The sequence below is a fragment of the Dromiciops gliroides genome, chromosome 2 (assembly GCF_019393635.1).
Source record: "Dromiciops gliroides isolate mDroGli1 chromosome 2, mDroGli1.pri, whole genome shotgun sequence".
NCBI classification, from domain to species: Eukaryota; Metazoa; Chordata; class Mammalia; order Microbiotheria; family Microbiotheriidae; genus Dromiciops; species Dromiciops gliroides.
This window is the reverse complement of record NC_057862.1, coordinates 96,304,366-96,322,830: the sequence shown is the minus strand read 5'-3', so window position 1 is coordinate 96,322,830 and position 18,465 is coordinate 96,304,366. Positions and strand designations below refer to the sequence as shown.

Genomic DNA, 18,465 nt, shown 5'->3' with positions numbered 1-18,465 from the left:
ATCATTTATCCTTTGGGATCATGGTTGATTATGCTGTTGATCATAGTTCTTAAGTTGTTTAGAGTTTTTCACTGTCACAATATTGGTAGAGTTCATTCCATTCACATTCACAGTTAGGATTGCTGTGTATTTCCCTCCATCATATTCCACCCTTGTTTATACTTTTCTTTCTCCTTTTATCTGTTCCTCCTCACCAATGTTTTTATTCTGATTACTCCTCCCACAATCTGCCCTCCCTTTTATCAGCCTGGCTCCTTTTTCTTTCCCCTTTCCTCTCCTACTTTTGTCCTCCCTTCTATCAGTGCCCTCCCTCCTTTTTTTCCTCTTACCAGTATACTTCCCTATAGGGTAAGATAAATTTCTTTATCCAAATGAGTGTGTATGTTATTTCCTCTTTGAGTCAAATCTGATGAGAGTAAGGTCAAAACAATGCTCACCCTTACCTTCTTTCCCTCTATCATACTACATCTTTTGTGCACCTTCATGTGACATAATTTATCCCATTGCACCTCTCCTTTCCTCTTCTCCCCATATACTTCTTTTTTCACCCCCTTAATTTTTATAACATCACATCAAAGTCAATTTATACTGTTACCTTCTTTGTATACTCGTATCTGCTCAAATAGATATACAGTTCTCAAGAGTTAAAAGTGTTATCTTCCCATGTAGGTATGTAAACAGTTTAAACCTATTGTATAGCATGGTTTTGTTTTTTTCTGTTTACCTTTTTAAACTTCTCTTGAGTCTTGTATTTGAAGATCAATTTCTGTTCAGTTCTGGTATTTTCTTCAGGAAAGTTTGAAAGTCCCCTATTTCATTGAATGTCTGTCTTTTCTTCTGAAAGATAATACTTGATGTTACTGGATAGTTGATTCTTGGTTACAATTCAAGCTTCTTTGCATTCCATATCATAAGTCCAAACCCTCAGATCCTTTAATGTTGAAGCTGCCAGGTCCTGTGTAATCCTGACTATGGCTCATGCTATTTAAATTGCTTCTTTCTGGTTTCTTGCAGCATTTTCTCCTTCACCTGATAATTTTGGAATTTGGCTACAATATTCCCTGGAGTTTTCATTTTGGCATCTCTTTCAGGAGGTGATCAGTGGATTCTTTCCATGACTATTTTATCCTCTGGTTCTAGGCTGTCAGGGCAGTTTCTCTTTGATAATTTTCTAGAATATGGTGTATAGGCTATTTTTTTGTTGTTGTTCATGGTTGTTTTCAGGTACTCCAATAATTCTTAAATTATCTATCCTGGACCTATTTTCTAGGTCAGTTGTATTTCCAATGAGGTCTTTCACATTTTCTCCTATTTTTCATTCTTTTTAGTCTGCTTGATTTATTCCTGGGGTCTCACAGAGTCATTAGCTTTCACCTGCCCAATTCTACTTTTTAAGGCATTATTTTCTTCAGTAAGTTTTTTCACCTCCTTTTCCATTTGACCAATTCTAATTTTTAAGGAGTTAATTTCTTCAGTGGATTTTTTTCCAAATTGGCCAATTGTATTTTTTTAAGGAATTGTTTTCTTCAGGCAATTTTTGTGCTTTTTCCAAGCTGTTGACTTTTTTCATTATTTTCTTGCATAATTTCTTTTCCCATTTTTCTTCTAACTCTCTTATTTGACTTTTAATATCCTTTTTGGGCTCTTCCAAGAAGACTTTTTGGTCTTTATACCAATTCATCTTTTCCCTTTGAGACTTTACATGTAGGCATTTTGACAGTGTTGCCTTCATCTGAATTTGTGTTTTGCTCTTCCCTGTCACCATAGAAGCTCCCTATATGGTAGAGGTTATTTTCTGTTTCTTACTCATATTTTAACCTGTTTTGTGACTTTTAAAGTTGAGCTCTGCTCCTGGTGAACAGGGCCTACTGTTGCAAATTTTTTTTGCTAGGGGCTAGGGACCCAATCACTGGGTTTCTTCTCTGAGGCCTCTGGGCTTACAGACTCCTCACCACTCTGGGATTGCTCTATGTGCTGGGATTGCTTTACCTAATCACTCCTGTCCTGTGCGTGTTTTTCTAGCTGGCAGTTTGTCCTCTCAGGCAGGCCTTGGGGGTCTCACAAATGGCCTACTCTGCCACCAGTCTGCTGAGCCAGGACTGAGGGGCGTCAGCTGCTGATCTGTGCTGTGGCCAAGAGCCTTCTGCTGTCTTGCCCACCTTCCAAGAGGCACTGAACTGCGCTGAGCTGAGCCATGCTCCCCTTTCGCAGACGTGAGACAGACCTTTCCTGAAGTCTTCTAAAATATCTCAAGGTGGAAGATTGTTTCCCTCTGTCTCCAGAATCTGTTTAGAAACTTGATTTAATGTTGTTTATGAGGAAAATTTGGAAGAGCTCAGGCAACTTCCTGGCTTATCTCCTTCATCTTGACAGTTGATGGTGGTGGTGGTAGGAATAGAGGATTATTTCCACCAGGTTTGAAACAATTGATGGGGTGGAATTATTCCTGGTAGTTTCTGTGGCACTTCTCCTCCTGGCATTCTTTAGGCCAACATTTAGTATAGACAACAGTCTTGGAATGAAAAAGATAATCAAGTTCTGCATCCAACACCTTGCTAAATCACTTAATCTCTCAATAGCTTGACAACTTTTGAGATGTTCTGATATGTATCTATTAAGGAAGATTCCAGGCCAGAAGTTCTTTACACCAACCAAATCATAGTTCCAGGCTAAAGGAAAAGAAATAAAAAAGTTATTTGTGTACTGTAGGGGTTTCACACTCACTTTATTTGTAGATCAGAGAGATAAACATTCTCATTTCTGAGAGTTATTTGGGACTATCTTAATCTTTGAGCAAGAAGAAAGAATGTATCTATACTCTGTCTCTCTTAAAGAGACACACATAGTCTTGAGACACAAATCGAGAATGAAAAGGGGGACCTTAAGAACTGAGCTGCAAGATATTAGTGTCAGAAGGGTAATAGATGAAAGAGAGCAGGAAAAAAGGAAGGCTTAACCAAGGCAGAGAAGGAAGACATATGGGAGGGTTATCAGCTACTTTTGCATCTTGAAGCAAAAGACTTGGACTCCCTTCTTCAAGGATATATAGGAACTTTCAAGAAATTTACTGTTTTCTCCCAAAATTCATTTTCTGGTGCCTTCCCATTCATTAGCACCCACTGTTATGCATTTGGTTCATTTTTTAATCCCTAAATGTCCAGTGACCTGAATTTTTTGTTTGTTTGTTTCCTTTTTTTCTTGATGGGTCAATGAGAGTTAAGTGACTTGCCCAAGGTGACACAGCTAGTAAGTGTCAAGTGCTTTGTCCACTGTGTCACCTAGCTGCCCCATGGACTAAATATTTGCAAAAATCATCAAGAGGTTAGGAGTTAGGTAGGTGACACAGTATATAGAGTTCTGGACTTGAAATCATGAAGAACTGAGTTCAAATTTTGCTTTAAACACTTATAAGTTGTTTGACCCTGGACAAGTAAGCCACAACTGCTCCCAGCATTGAGTTCCTCATTCATAAAATAGGGATAAAATAGCACCAACTTCACAGGATTGTTGTGAGGATCAAGTGAAATAACAAAGTGCTTTGTAAACATCATAGTACTATATAAATGGTAGCTAAAAGCTCTTTTCATTCTCATCTAGAAAGTCATAAATATAAATTAGAGCAGAAATCTAAAGTACTGCCTAAATGTTAGGAATTTTCCTAACTGTGAGCTCTGAGCTATTGTGTTGGTATGCCCAACAGTTTGTTTAATATAAACTCATAAAGTAAATGAGAAGGGGACCATATGGTCCTAAGGAACTGTTATATCTCCTGTAAATAAAAGTGAGGGGGGGCAGGGAGGGAAAGAAAGAAGGAAGGTAGGAGAAAAAGAAAGAGGAAGGGAGGAAGGAAGGAAGAAAGGAAGAAAAAGGAAGGTAGGAAGGCAAACAAACAAGAGGAAGGAAGGAAGGAAGGAAGGAAGGAAGGAAGGAAGGAAGGAAGGAAGGAAGGAAGGAAGGAAGGAAGGAAGAAAGAAAGAAAGAAAGAAAGAAAGAAAGAAAGAAAGAAAGAAAGAAAGAAAGAAAGAAAGAAAGAAAGAAAGAAAGAAAGAAAGAAAAGAAAGATTGTTTGTTGTCACCGGGGAGGGCTGATCAAAACTTCAATTTAATTAGGGTAGAAAAGAGAGGGCTGTAAGGTATGTTGACCAGACATTTGTACCTTAAAAACTGACATGCTGAACCAGTGTTAAATGACGATTTGCAGGCAACATTTGTTTTCTATGGTCTTAAATCAGATATGGTATTTCTGCATGTTGTACCTACATTAAGAAATAAAGTCTGTTTACTTTTAAACCAACCATGCATTCAATAAAATTGTATTTTATTTCCTTTCCCGGCTGTACACCTCCACATATTTTTCTGCTATGAATTTCATACCACATTTTAAATGCAATGGGTTTTCAGAGAGAAGCAAAGAAAACAATGAATTTCTGCTAGGAAAACAATAGTATAATCTATGTAGTGTGCCCAGTAATTATTTTTAAGTTAAATGACATCACATTTTAGTGGTCATTTTCTATTTGACATGTTCCCAAAACCCCATACTTCTCAATGATTTGGCCACTTTATTTTGATGCTTATTGAATTAATCATACAGTTTATTGGCTTAGCGGTGTTTTCAAAGTGTAGAGGAAATCCTTCATATGCATATCCTTTTCATATACCATCAAAATTTAAGAGAATATATTATTGAAACCCCTCTTATTAGAAACAGATAGGGAAACTGATCTTCAGAACAGTGTGAGATTTAAAATTGGATACTGAGCATTAACCTCCCCTCCCTAACCTTTCCCTTAATTTATCTCCCAGACTAGTAAATGGAAGAAGCTTCTGGTCTCTAGTTAGAGCTTTTATTGTGTGGTAGTTACCAGGTGATGTTGGTTATAGGGAAAGGAAAGTAGAAATACACACCAAATAGTCTTAAGTCTAAGCTTAGTCTACAGTCCATATAAAACTCACCAAAAGCCCAAGGCCAAGGGAGGAGAGAGCTGAGTCAAGCACGTGCTGCTAACGGAGAGCCGGGCCGCGTCCAACTCCAGTCAGCGTCCAACTCCAGTCAGCGTCTGTCTGAGCAGTGCAGTCATCGGACCAGGAGAGCAGGCAAGAGCTCTTACTTCTGTTCTCTCCTTGCCTTTTAAGTTTGCACCCCGGAAGTGGAGTGCTTAGCAGCCTGGCTGACGTGCATAGCCCATTCATGGCCGCCTTCGGTCTCCTCCCCGAAAGGGTGGTCCTTTAAAAACTGGTGTCTTTCCATATTTACTAACCAACTGTTAAAAAACTTTTTACCACAACAGTGACTTGTCCAGGGTCAGTGAGTCTGTGCTAGAACAGTATTTCATAATACCAAGTCAGTGGTCTGTCTACTAAACCACATTAGATGTACTTTTCTGCTTTAATAATAAGATTTTGAGAACCATTAAGAATTCATAAAAAAAAACATGTAAAATATGTAGGGAAAGCCAATTCCAAGTGCATTATCAATCAGAGAGAGAGAGAGAGAGAAATAGAATTGGTTTTGAGAGACAGCATGGCGTAGAGCAGGGCCTCTTAAACTTTTTCCATTCACAACCCCTTTTCACCTAAGAAATTTTTACATGACCCTGTGTATATAGTTATATAAAATAGGTGTACATAACCTTTTGTGACCCCCAAATTCAGTTGTGGGACCCCATATGGGATTACAACCCACAGTTTAAACTAGGGCATAGAGGACAGAGAGCAAGCCTTAGAGTCAGGAATAATAATAACAGCAGCAGTAGCAGTAGTAGCAGCAGAAATAGTAATAGCATCAATAACAAAAAAACTAGTATTTATATAGCACTTCAAGGTTTACAAAACACTTTACATAATTCATTTCATTTTATAATAATCCTGTGATGTAGATACTATTATTCCCCTCATTTGCCAGATAAGGAAACTGAGGCAAGAAGTGGTAACACAACTTGGCCAGGTTCACACAGGTACTAAGTGGCAAAAGCATAATTTGAACTCAAAATCTTCCTTATTTCAAAGTCCTCTCTATCCACTGTGCCACTCAGCTTTTTCCTTTTTTATCAAGCTTCTGAGCATATCAATTTATTTAGCATTTCATGCCAATTGCATACCAAATCAAGATCAGGCTTCCTCAGCTTGGCACTAGACCCAGTATACACAGTAGGAGGGGATAGATTTTTATAGATTAAAATAAAACTATTAACAGAATGAATATAAACCAGAATACAAGATTAGGTCATTTGATTTCTAATTGGAAGAAAGATTTGAGAGTTTACAAGTGGGGAGGCAGGGAACAAACAGGTACAGTCCCTGAAATGAGAAAAAGAGGTGTCCCACTACCCCTTAAGTGTCTGTATTCAATCAAAGGAACAAAGAAATAGCAACTAATTGATCAGTATGGGGTCAGTTTTCAAATAAGACATATGGATTACCTAAATATATAATAGTGAGGAAACTCCTTGCATCAATCTTGAGATCTAAGTGGTTTTCTGGTCAGCTTAACTTGGGTCCTGTGTATTTGAAATATCATTTTCTAATTGCTATAGCCACCAGTTTTGGGTAAGCATTTACTATTAATTTATTAATATCATATCAGAAAATGATTGACCATGTATCTCCCTAACTTCTTATGGTATCATAGTAGCTGTTTCCTTTTAAAGAAGATTTAAATTTATGTCTTGTTTCTGATATAAGAAGAAATCATATATCTGGAAATTCTCTCTCTTGCTCTCTCTCTCCTCATACACACATCTTATGAAAATTTGTTTATGTGTTTATACATACAAAATGAAATTATATGTATGTAATTAATCAACCACAGGCTTTAACAAAGACAAAAATATTCTAATTGAAAAATGTTCAGGAGAGTTTGCAACAGATATTATACCAAAATTCAAAGATCATACATATTTAATGGAAAAGGAACAAAATGTTGACATTTTCTTAGGTATTCAGAGATTCTTAGACTACATGAGGTAGAAGAAACTCCAAAATGTAGAATGTTATAAAACAATTTTGGAATTAAAATTGACTCCAAAAATATAGCATAGTAGAGATAGAAGGGACCCCAGAATATAGAATGACAGGCCAAAGAACATAGAATTTTAGAACATATAATCTTAAAACTAGAAGGAACTTTTTCACAAATCATCTTATCTAGTCTCCTAATTTTACAGATGAGGAAACAGACCATTTGAGTTTTCATAAAAACAAGCTAAAAATATTACATTGGTGTTACAATATTAAAACTACACAAAAAATGTTTATTATATAATATATTATCATGCTGAATGTTAGCATATTTTTCCTATACTAAATGCTAAATAAATAATATATTGTACATATTAAAATTGAAAATATTTCTTCAATAGAAAAATCACTTCAAGAGCTAGTTTAAAGCTTAACCAAATGATAAATTAAAGTTAAAATATTTTATTTCAATTTTCCTTTTCATCCAATATTTTATTTTTAAATGTAAAAAATTAACATATTTTTTTTAAAAATTGAGTTCTAAATTATCTCCCTTACTCCCAAACATAGCCCCTCATTGAGAAGGCAAGGAATTTATTATCAGTAATACATATGAAGTCATACCAAACATTTCCATATTAGCCATATTGCAGAGTAAACAACACAGATAAAGGAAAAAAGGCAAAATAAAGAGAATAAAAAATATGCTTGAATCTATATTTAAAGTTCATCAGTTTTGAGATTTCCAGGGTAGAGCCAAGATGGCAGAGGAAAGGCAGTAAGCTCTCAGAACTCATAACATGATTGCTCCAAAAAACCTCCAAATAATGCCATACGATAATTCCTGGAGCAGTAGAATCCACAAAAGAACAGGCTGAGATCATTTTCCAGCCAAAGACAGCTTAGAAGGTTGGCAGGAGGGGCCCTCTGTGCCAGGGTGGAAGTGGCACCCAACCCTGTGGTCACACTGTCACAGATCCCGTCCCAGGAAGGCCTCACCAGAGAAAGAAACCCCCAGAGCCTCTGAATCAGTTGCAGGGCCAGCATCTTCTGGAACTAAGCTCACAGTCTGGTGAGAGGGCTGAGCAGTTGGCTGGGAGGAGATTACAGGGTTCTTTGCTAGTGCTGAGGCATAATTTAGGTGTTTCACCCCTGCTGGGAACTAGGAAGTAGGCTTGAGTGGTGGTGGCCTAGGTGGGATGGGGGAGCAGGTTTGTTGAATCTAACAACCACAGCACACAAAATTTTGCTGCCTGGTTAATTAGCAAGTTGACTTGGGGTTATCTATGAACCAGAGAACAGACCAGGTGAGTGAAGATCCTGCCTCTCCTTAAATCATACCACCAGGGACCCCCTGAAGCTTGGGACAATGCAGCCTGGAAACAGTGCCCCAGTTTAAGAAGGAATTAAATTTCAAGTAAAAGACAGGCAAGAAGAGCAGACAGAGAAAGGTGAGGACCATGGAAATTTTTCTTTAGTGACAAGGAAGATAGAGGTGCATCCTCAAAAGAGGATATCAACATCAGGGCTCTTACATCCAAAGCTTCCAAGAAAAATATGAATTGATCTAAGGCTATAGAGATACTCAAAAAGGACTTTGAAGATAAAGTAAGAGAGGTAGAGGAAAAAATGGAAAGAGAAATGAGAGCAATGTAGCAGAGACAGGAGAAAAAAGTCAACAGTTTGAAAAGCCAAATAAAAAGGAGATAAAAAAGCTCTCTGAAGAAAATTATTGCCTAAGAATTAGGATTGAACAAATGGAAGCTAGTGACCTTAAGAGAAACCAAGACACAGTAAAGTAAATCCAATTGAATGAAAAAATAGAGGTCAATGTGAAATATCTCCTTGGAAAAACAGCTGACCCGGAAAATAAAGCCAGGGGAGATAATTTGAAAATAATTGGACTACCTGAAAACCATGACCAAAACAAGAGTTTAGACACCATCCTCCAAGAGATTGTGAGGGAAAATTGCCCTGATATTCTAGAAGCAGAAGCTAAAATTGAAAGTGAAAGAATCCACAAATCACCTCCTGAAAGAGATCCCAAAAGGAAAACCTCCAGGAATATTATAGCCAAATTCCAGAACTCCCAGGTCAAGGAGAAAACATTGCAAGCAGCTAGAATAAAGGAATTCAAATACTGTGGAGCTCCAATAAGGATAAAGGAAGATGTAGAAGCTTCTACATTAAAGGACCAGAGGGCATGGAATATGATATTCCAGAGGGCAAAGGAACTGGGATTACAGCCAAAAATCACATACCCAGCAAAACTGAACATAATCTTTCAGAGGAAAAAATGGAATTTCAATGAAACTGAGGAATTTCAGGCATTTGTGATGAAAAGACCTGAATTGAATAGAAAATTTGACTTTCAAATACAAGACCCTGGAGAATAATAAAAAAGTAAACAGGAAAAAGAAATCACGAGGGACATTAAAAGATTAAACTCTTTACAGTCATACATGAGAAAATAATACTTCCAACTCATAAGAACTTTTTCAGCAAGGAATACTTAGAGGACACAGGTCTGAAATGAATATGAACGGATGGTATTTATAAAGCATTTGTTTTTTGTATATCCTTGTTCTTTGTGGAGCAAACAAGGTGGGTTGTCTGGTGTCTGGGGCTGGATTTGCACTCTGGGTCTCCTGGGTCCAGGGCTGGTGCTTTGTCCACTGTTCCATCAGCTAACCCATGATGACATCTTTAAAATAAGGGGTAGGGTAGGAGGAATAGACTGGGGGAGGGGGAGGGGCAAGGTGGAATGGGGAGAAGTAGCTCATAGGAAGGAAACAAGAAAAAAAGCCTATGGAGGGGAGGGGAAGAGGGGGAGTGAGTGAATTTCACTATGATCAGAATTGGCTCAAAGAGGGAATAACATACATACTTAAGCGCATATAGTAATATATTTTTGCCCTGAGGAAAAGTGGGAGGAGAAGGAGATGGGGGGGTGGGGAAAAGAGGGGAAGGAAGGAAGGGAAGTTTGGGGGAGGGAGTTGTAAAAAATAAAACAGTTTCAAGGAAGGTGAAGATGTTTTGCATAACACCACATGTATGACATATATTGAATTGCTTGATTTCATAGGGAGAGTTGAGGAGAGAAGGAGGAAGAAAAATTTAGAAAACAGTTAGGTCAAAGGCCATAACCTCATCAGAGTCGGCGCAAAGAGGGAATAGCACACACATCCAATAGGGAAGAGTAATCTATTTAACTCTTCAGGAAAGTAGGAAGGGAAGAGGACAAGGAGGGAAGGGTGAATGAAGGCAGGGTAGAGTGGGGTAGGGGACAGTCAGTAGCAAAACACATATGAGGAGGATTAGGGCAAAATAAATCTGAAAACATACTGAAACACATTTTTTTTTGACAATTCCTTAACCTGAATTTTTGTTTTTATCTGTTTCCACTAACAACTTAGATAAGGTAGAATTATTTGCCATGACTTCTCATATATAATTTATGTTGAATTGTTTGAGTTCTTGGGGTGGGGGTGGGAGGGGAGGGAGGAAGAGAAGTTGGAACAGAAAGGTTTTTTTAAAAATTTGATGTCAAAATTTGCTTTTACATGTAATTGGAAAAATAAAAGTCTAAAATTTTAAAAAATTGATGTCAAAATTTGTATTTACATGTAATTTGTGAAAATAAAACAGTGGGAGAAATGACTGACAAAATAAATAAAATACATTAAATTTCATCAGTTCTCTCTGAATGTAGATAGCATTTTTCATCATGTAGCCACTGGAATTGTTTTGACTGATTGTCTTGATCAAAGTGGCTAAGTCTTTAACAGTTGAATCACCCTTACAACATTACTGTTACAATTTACAAAATTTTCCTGATTCTGGCCCACTTCACTTTCTGTGAATTCATATAAATATCCCCAGTTTTTGTGGTGTTGTTTTTTTCTTTCTGAAACCATCCTGCCAATAACTTCTCAAAGTACAACAGTTTTCCATCACAACCATATACCACAACTTGTTTAGTCATTCCCCAATTGATAGGCAACCCTTTGGTTTCCAATTTTTTCCACCAAAAACGCGCTGCTATTAAAATGTCTGTACTTATGTCTTTCTACCCTTTTCTTTGATATCTTTGGTATACAGATTTAATAGTAGTATTGCTGGGTCAAAGGGTGTGCACCCTTTGGGTGTAATTCCAAATTGTTGTTCAGAATGGTTGGACTGGTGCACAATTCCAACAGCAAAAAATTAATGCCCTAATTTTTATATCCCCTCCAGCATTTGTCATTTTCCTTTTATGTTATGTTAGCCAATCTGATATGTATGAGGTGGCATCTTATAGTTGTTGTTTAATTTGCATTTCTCTAATCAGTAGTGATTTAAAGCATTTTTTCATATTGATAGCTTTGAGTTTTTCTTCTGAAAACTTCCTGTACATTTCCTTTGACCATTTGTCAACTGGAGGATGAATCTCATTTTCTATAAATTCGGTTCAATTCCTCATAGATTTGAGAAATGATGTTTTTATCAGAGAAATGGTGAGAAATGTTTCCCAGTTTTCAGTTTTCCTCTTAATTTTGACTATATTGAGTTTGTGCAAAAGATTTTTAATTTCATGTAATCAAAATTATCTATTTTACTTTCTATAATCCTATCTTGTTTGATCACAAACTCACCCCTTATCTATAGATTTAAAAGGTACATTTTTTCATGCTCTTCTAATTTGCTTGTCATATCTTTGACCTGAGAAGTCTGGAATGTATTCATAATATTCTTGACAGTTTTCATTTTAGGATCTTTTCCAGGTAGTGATTGGTGGATTCTTCCAATCTCTATTTTACTCTCTGGTCCAAGGATATCAGTGCAATTTTCCTTTATAATCTCTTGCTATATGATATCTAGGCTCTTTCTTTGAGAATTACTTTCAGAAAATCCAATAATTTTTAAATTATCTGTCCTCAATCTATTTTCCAACTCATTTATTTTTCTAATGAAGTATTTCACATTTTTTATTATTTTCATTCTTTTAATTTTTTGTTGGTTCTTGATAGTTTTTATTCTAATGCCTTGTGGAATCATTATCTTCTATTTTCCAAACTCTAATTTGTAAGGGATTATTGTATTAAGTGAGTTTTTATACCTTTTTCTATTTTGCCAGTTCTGCATTTTAAAGAGTAATTTTCATCAATGTATATTTGTGTTTCTTTTTCCATTTGGCCAATTCTGTTTTTAAGGTGTTAATTTCTTCAGTAATTTTGTGGTTCTTTTACCAAGCTATTAATTATCTTTTCATATTTTTTTCCTTTTGTTTTCAATTCTTTACCTATTTTTTTTCTCTACCACTCTTATTTGGTTTATTTTCTTTAACTCTTCCTGGAATTATTGTTGTGCTTTGCTTCAATTCACATTAATTTTTTCTTCATAGCTTTGCTTGTAGCTGTTTTGACATAATTGTCTTCTGAGTTTGTGTCTTGACCTTCCCCCTCACCATAGTAGCTTTTGATGGTCAGTTTCTTTTTTGTTATTGTTTGCTCATTTTTCCACCCTATTTCTTAATTCTGAATTTTATGTTAAAGTTGGGCTATCTCCCAGTGTGAAGAAGGAGGAGGGTGCACTGTCTTCATCTTTGGCCTTTTTTTTTCTTACTTCTGTTTTCAGAGCTAGTTCTGGAGGTTTATAAGTTTTTGTTGCTTCAAAAGTAAAGTGATATGGTCACTGTTCTCTTGGCCTCCATACTGGTCCTTGCCCAGAAGGGACCTCGAATTCCTTTGGATTGCAATGAATACTGTTTTTTAGGCCCTTTGCTCCTTTGAGACTGCAAGTAATACTTACTGTTCCTCAGGGTCCCTGATCCTGTGGGGCAGAAGTGACACTGTCCCCCCGCCCCCCCTGATTCCACTCCTCTTGACCAAAACTGTTTTTCTTTGACCTTGAATTATGAACCAGAAGTGGGTAGAATCTATGAAACTGCCAAATGATTTTGATCTGACATGCAATGCCAGAATAGGCATACTCTGAAATCCCCTTTTGACTATCTGCTAGAGCCTCTTACCATCTCTGGTTTGAGAGCTACTGCAGCTGCTTCTGCTTCTATCACTACCACCTGAGTTCACCACTGACATTTCATCCATGTGTGCTCTGGGTCAGCCTCTTCCCCCATATCACAGATTTTTCTTTGCATCCTCTTATGTTGTCTTAGACAGGAAGAATGTTTCACTCTGATCTTTTATTGTCTCTGCCACTTCAGAATTTGATTTGAAGTGTTACTTTAAATTTGTTTGAAGGGAGGGGGCAGCTAGATGGCGCGGTGGTTAAAGCGCTGGCCCTGGATTTAGGAGTACCTGAGTTCAAATCCAGCCTCAGACACTTAACACTTACTAGCTGTGTGACCCTGGGTAAGTCACTTAACCCCCATTGCCCCGCAAAAAAAAAAAAAAATTTGTTTGAAGGGGAATGTTGGGAAAAGTCAGTTGATTACTTTCTCTTCTCTGCCTTCTTGGCTCTTCCCCCAGAAATATCCACATCATTCTTAAAATGTGGTTTGGGGGGGCACAGGGACCCACCCGCACATCACAAACTCTGGCTGGTCTCTCTGAACCAATCCAAAGGTGCATTAGAGATCAGACTATCTCAGTAGAGGTTAAAACCACACCTATCTGAAAGACTTTGCCCTCAGGGGCTGTCTTTCACTAGACCCTGAGGTCAGCAAGGTACAGCTCATTTTACTATGGATCACCCTCAGGTCACAACACCCAATGGAATTGAATGATTCTAGCATATTCTCTTTGAGCAGTGTGTAAGAGCATCCTCTATCAAAGGTAAAAGGTACAAGAGTCTTGCCCTGTCTTGCACATGGGACCCTTGTGAACCAGCCACACATTCTATTCTCTCTCTCTCTCTAGGTAATGTAGGACCTCTGAACTCTACTTGGAACCATGTGCTCTCTCTCTCTCTCTCTCAGAGACAATATGGTGCTGGGGGTTTTCAGCTTGTGTTAAAAGTTGTCAATGCCCTCCTAATATTTAATATGAATGCTTACTACCTAAGTGGGTGAAGTAGCCATTAATTTATAAGTGTATATATATATATATATATATATATATGCACACACACACACATATACATACATACACCCATTATTGCTCTAATATGTGTGTTTGTATATATATACATATTCACAGACACATGTACATATATACATGCACATACACATACACCTGTACATACACATACACTCATACATGTTCAATATAGTGGTCAAATTGTGGGAGGGGAGATATTAATTCTAGGGCAAAACTGGTTGATTAGGATTTTAATCATTGGATAACATTGTTTGTTGTTCTTCAGTCTTTTTTTCAGTCATATCTGACTCTTTGTGACTCCTTTTGGGGTTTTCTTGGAGGAGACACTGGAGTGGTTTAACATTTCCTTCTCCAGATCATTTTATAGATGAGAAAACTGAGGCAAACAGAGTTATGTGATTTACCCAATGGCAGACAGGTAGTAAGTATCGGAAGTATGATTGGAATTCTCCAGGCCAGGTACTCTATCACTTAATCACCTATCTGCTCAATAGTTTCTGAGCCAGATGATATCATTTGTCTCCACTGGTGTGGTAAAAATATCAGTTTGATGATGGAGGCAGGGTAACATCAATTCAAAGCTATGTTCATGGTACTATGATAACAAAAATAGTTAAGACTGGTTCTGCTTTCAGTTAATCCATTGCGGGGAATAAGAACTGCTATACAACAGGACTTTAGATAAATGTAAAAGGGAGGGAAGACAACATGCTATAAGGAATTTCCTTTTTTTTTGTGGTAGGGCAATGATGGTTAAGTAACTTGCCCAAGGTCACACAGCTAGTAAGTCTCAAGTGCTTGAGGTGGATTTGAACTTAGTTCCTCCTGAATCCAGGGCCGGAGCTTTATCCACTGTGCCACCTAGTTACGCCCTGCTATGAGGAATTTGAGAGAGATCATTTTTCACCTAGATGGTTACAGGAAGCTTCTTGAAGACTGTGGTATCTGAGTTAGACTTTTAAGGCAGAAAAGGCCTTTAACATATAATGTAGAGAAGGAGGGTAAGTACATTCTAGACATGGAGAACAATTTGAGCAAATGCACAAAACAAAAAATGGATGGGGCTTAGAACATAGTTTACTTCTGCTGGGTCATGTGATCTGTGAATAGGTATAATATAGGAAAAGTGCTTGAAGTTTGGCTATGGAGAATCTTCAGTGCCCAGGTCAGGAATTCATACTTTAGTAGTCAATGGGAAATCAAGGAAGGCTTTTACGCAGAAAAACATCATGCATGGTCATAGCAGTACTTTAGAAGAGGTGGTACAGAGGATGGATTGGAGATTGATGGGCTGGAGATAGAAAGATTAGCTGTGTAGCTAGAGGAAAAGAGAAGACAACCTGAACAAATAAATGGCATTTAAATAGATTTGGCCAAGTGGAACCAGATGCAAAGGGTATCGAAGTACAAAGGATAGATAGGATTTGACAGCTTACTAGATATGTGAGATTGGGAGGAAAGATGAGGGAGAAGGAAGAATTGTAACTGACTTTAGTATTACTAGTCTGAAAGACTGGAGAAAATGAGTGATATTAACAAAAATGTAGAAGTTAGAAATGGAACTGTTTTGAGAAGGAAAATGAAGCACTCGGTTTTAGACATGTTAAGTTGAGATATTGGGGGGCCTCCTAATGGAGATTTCCAGCAAACATTTCAAATTATATGACTGGAATTTGGGGAATGAGTTGGGGGTAACAATATAGCTTCTGTAGTCATATACATGGAGGTAAATGAAAGAGTGGAGAAGAAAGTGTAAAAATAGGGAAGACAAGGTCTTAGGACAGAACCAAAGGAAACATTCACATTTAAGGGAGGGATCAGAGGGGTAAGCAAAAGAAGAGATTATTAGTCAAAGAGTTTAAAGGGGAGCTGTGAGAATATAGGGTTGCAGAAAACAGCACAGATATTCAAGGTAGGAGTGCTATACATATAGGCCATGGAGGTGTCAAAGAAGATACGAATAGAAAAAAGACAATTAGATTTGGTCATAAAGAATCCATTAGTAACCTTCAGGAGACATTTTAAACTGAGAGGTGAGAAAAGAAGTCGGATTGCTTGGGGAATCAGCAGTGTGCAGTGATGACTGGGCAGATGGAGCTAAACTATTCTTTGTGAAGGGAGAGAACAGAGGTAAGGTAATAAATAGCTTAAGGGGGGGGGGTTGAGGGTCAAGGAAGAGTTTTTCAGGATAGAGGAGACCAGAAAAGGCTGAAGACAAAGACCCAGTCTAAATGGAAATGTGCTTTTGATTTTCAATACTGAGTCTCCTCTCATTCATTCATGTTGGAAATACAACTGTTCTCCAATGGTCTGATCTCAATTTTGATTGAAATTGAAGCTTTAACCTGCTCCATTTTTCTGATCTGGACCAGTTTGCTCACCCCTCCTTAGGCAGCCTGGTTGACCTCCACTCCAGTGGGCTCACTTTAGTGGTGCCAGATGGTGTGGACCTGATCTGTTTTAGGCCTACTGAAACTAAAACCTTCATTTTAAGGAGGATAGACAGGCCAACCATAATTTCATATCTTCATCAGGCCACACTCCTGATTCTCTGAACTTTATCCATGACACAGAAAACTCTTTAACACTTGGAATCCTCAGGCTTAGAAGTACCTTCTGCCCTCTGGCCTCTTCCTTTTATTGTCTGGTTTCTCACAGGCTTCATTCCTCAATCTCTTTCTCACTCTCTCTATCATGCCCCAATATTGGTATGACTTCCTTATTCCCCCCCTCACTTTTTCATATTTCTTTATGTGATATATTCCCTTATTACATTGTAAGCTCCTCGAGGGTAAGGGCTATCCCTTTCCTTGTATTTGTATTCTCAATACTTTGCACAATACATGACTCATAGTAAATGTGTAATAAATGCTTCTTGATGGGTACCTGAGAACTCTTGAGCTGGAGTGATCTGTCAGCCTCAGCACTCCCTAGAAAGAGATTATAGGCATGCATCACCATACCCAAAGGAACAAGATAGATTGAAGATATATGAGACAGGATCCTAATGGAACAAAATCACTGAGGAGATAGTGGTCTGCTTGAGATTATAGATTTGTTTAGAGGCTAATTTTGGCAAGAAGAAAGAGTCTCTTTTTCCTCTGAGACTGGAAGGGAAGAAGATAGTGAGCCCAATTTATGATTAAGGAAGATTTAGTCCCAAATTCTGAGGTGACTGAACCTGGGAAAGGCTATAATGTGATGACTGGTATCCAATCTCTTTACTTCTCTCTTCCTTCCCACCTCTGAAAGCTTGGGCACTTAAACATCAGGTAAACTTTACCATAAAAAGTTCTAGAATGTATATGGTCTCTGGGTGGTACAGTGAATAAAGTACTAGACCTAGAGTCAGGAAGACCTAATTCTAAATCCAGCCTCAGAAATTTACTAGCTGTGTGCCCCTGTACAAATCACTTATCCTCATCTGAAAAATGGAGATAATAATTGGAATTATATTACAGGATTGTTGTGAGGATCACATGAGATAATAATTGTAAAGCTCTTAGAATACCTAGCACAGAGTAAGTGCAAGTGCTATATAAATGTTAACTATCATCATCTAGACAAACTCCTTCATTTTGAAGAGGAAGATATTCTACTGTGATCTAATCCCAGCTTTGCCACTGAAATAACAGCGTGATCTTAGGCAAATGACTTTATCTCCTATGGCTTCAATGCCTCATCTTTAACATCCTGGTAAGGCTTTCTAATTTCTATGTTCTGGTAATTTGCTAGTCTATCATATTCTACTTTGGCTTAGTCCTAGTGCTAACAGAAATTAATCTCCGGATAATCTTTTCAAACACATTTGTAGGTTTATATGTTTTGAGCTGGAAGGAAGGGATCTTAGAAGCCATCAGATCCAAGTCTGAGGAAACAGCATGAGAGATTTGCTTTCTCAAGATTACACAACTAGTTGGTGAGACAGCTAGGGCTAGGATGGAGTTCTTCTTACTCCCAAAGCACTCAACTATCATTTTTTTATGAATATAAAATACAAAATACATACATACACACATACACACATCTAAACATAGATACATATCTGTGTGTTTCCACCACCCTCTTCATGTTCTATGTTTCAGTTATTCACTTTCACATATAAAATGAGAGAATTAACTATCTACATTACACTGAGTCATTAAGCTATTCTGTGGACATTAGATATTTTTAGAGGATTCAAATTTATTTAAACTTGTCATCCAATGACTGAAATAGTCTGATACTGGTTCCATGCTCAAGGCCTCTCAAGCTCTCTAGGGTCTGCTAAAATTTACACTTCCATAGAATTGCCTTTGAGATCCTAGCATTACCACCATACTACAAAGAAGCATTCATTGTAGGAAGATTCACTAGAAGTATAAATTCTAGTTGCTAAAAACAACAACAACAACAACAACTAAAAAAACACCCAAAATGTGCATTTATTTACAGATATATTTTGTGCCCAAATTTGCTTATGAAG

General features: G+C 37.5%; 1 protein-coding gene across 2 annotated transcripts in view; it reads left to right on the top strand.

The window, feature by feature from the left end:
* ATRNL1 (attractin like 1) overlaps positions 1 to 18,465 on the top strand; it is a 1,132,449-nt gene that overhangs the window by 757,070 nt on the left and 356,914 nt on the right. Inside the window, exon 28 of one of the 2 annotated variants that reach the window (XM_043982338.1) lies at positions 2,023 to 2,235. The exons of the other annotated variant lie outside the window; for it this stretch is intronic. The gene's annotated coding sequence lies outside the window, so the exon portion shown is untranslated. Of the gene's footprint in view, positions 1 to 2,022; positions 2,236 to 18,465 lie in introns of those variants that run through there. 2 annotated transcript variants of the gene reach the window in all.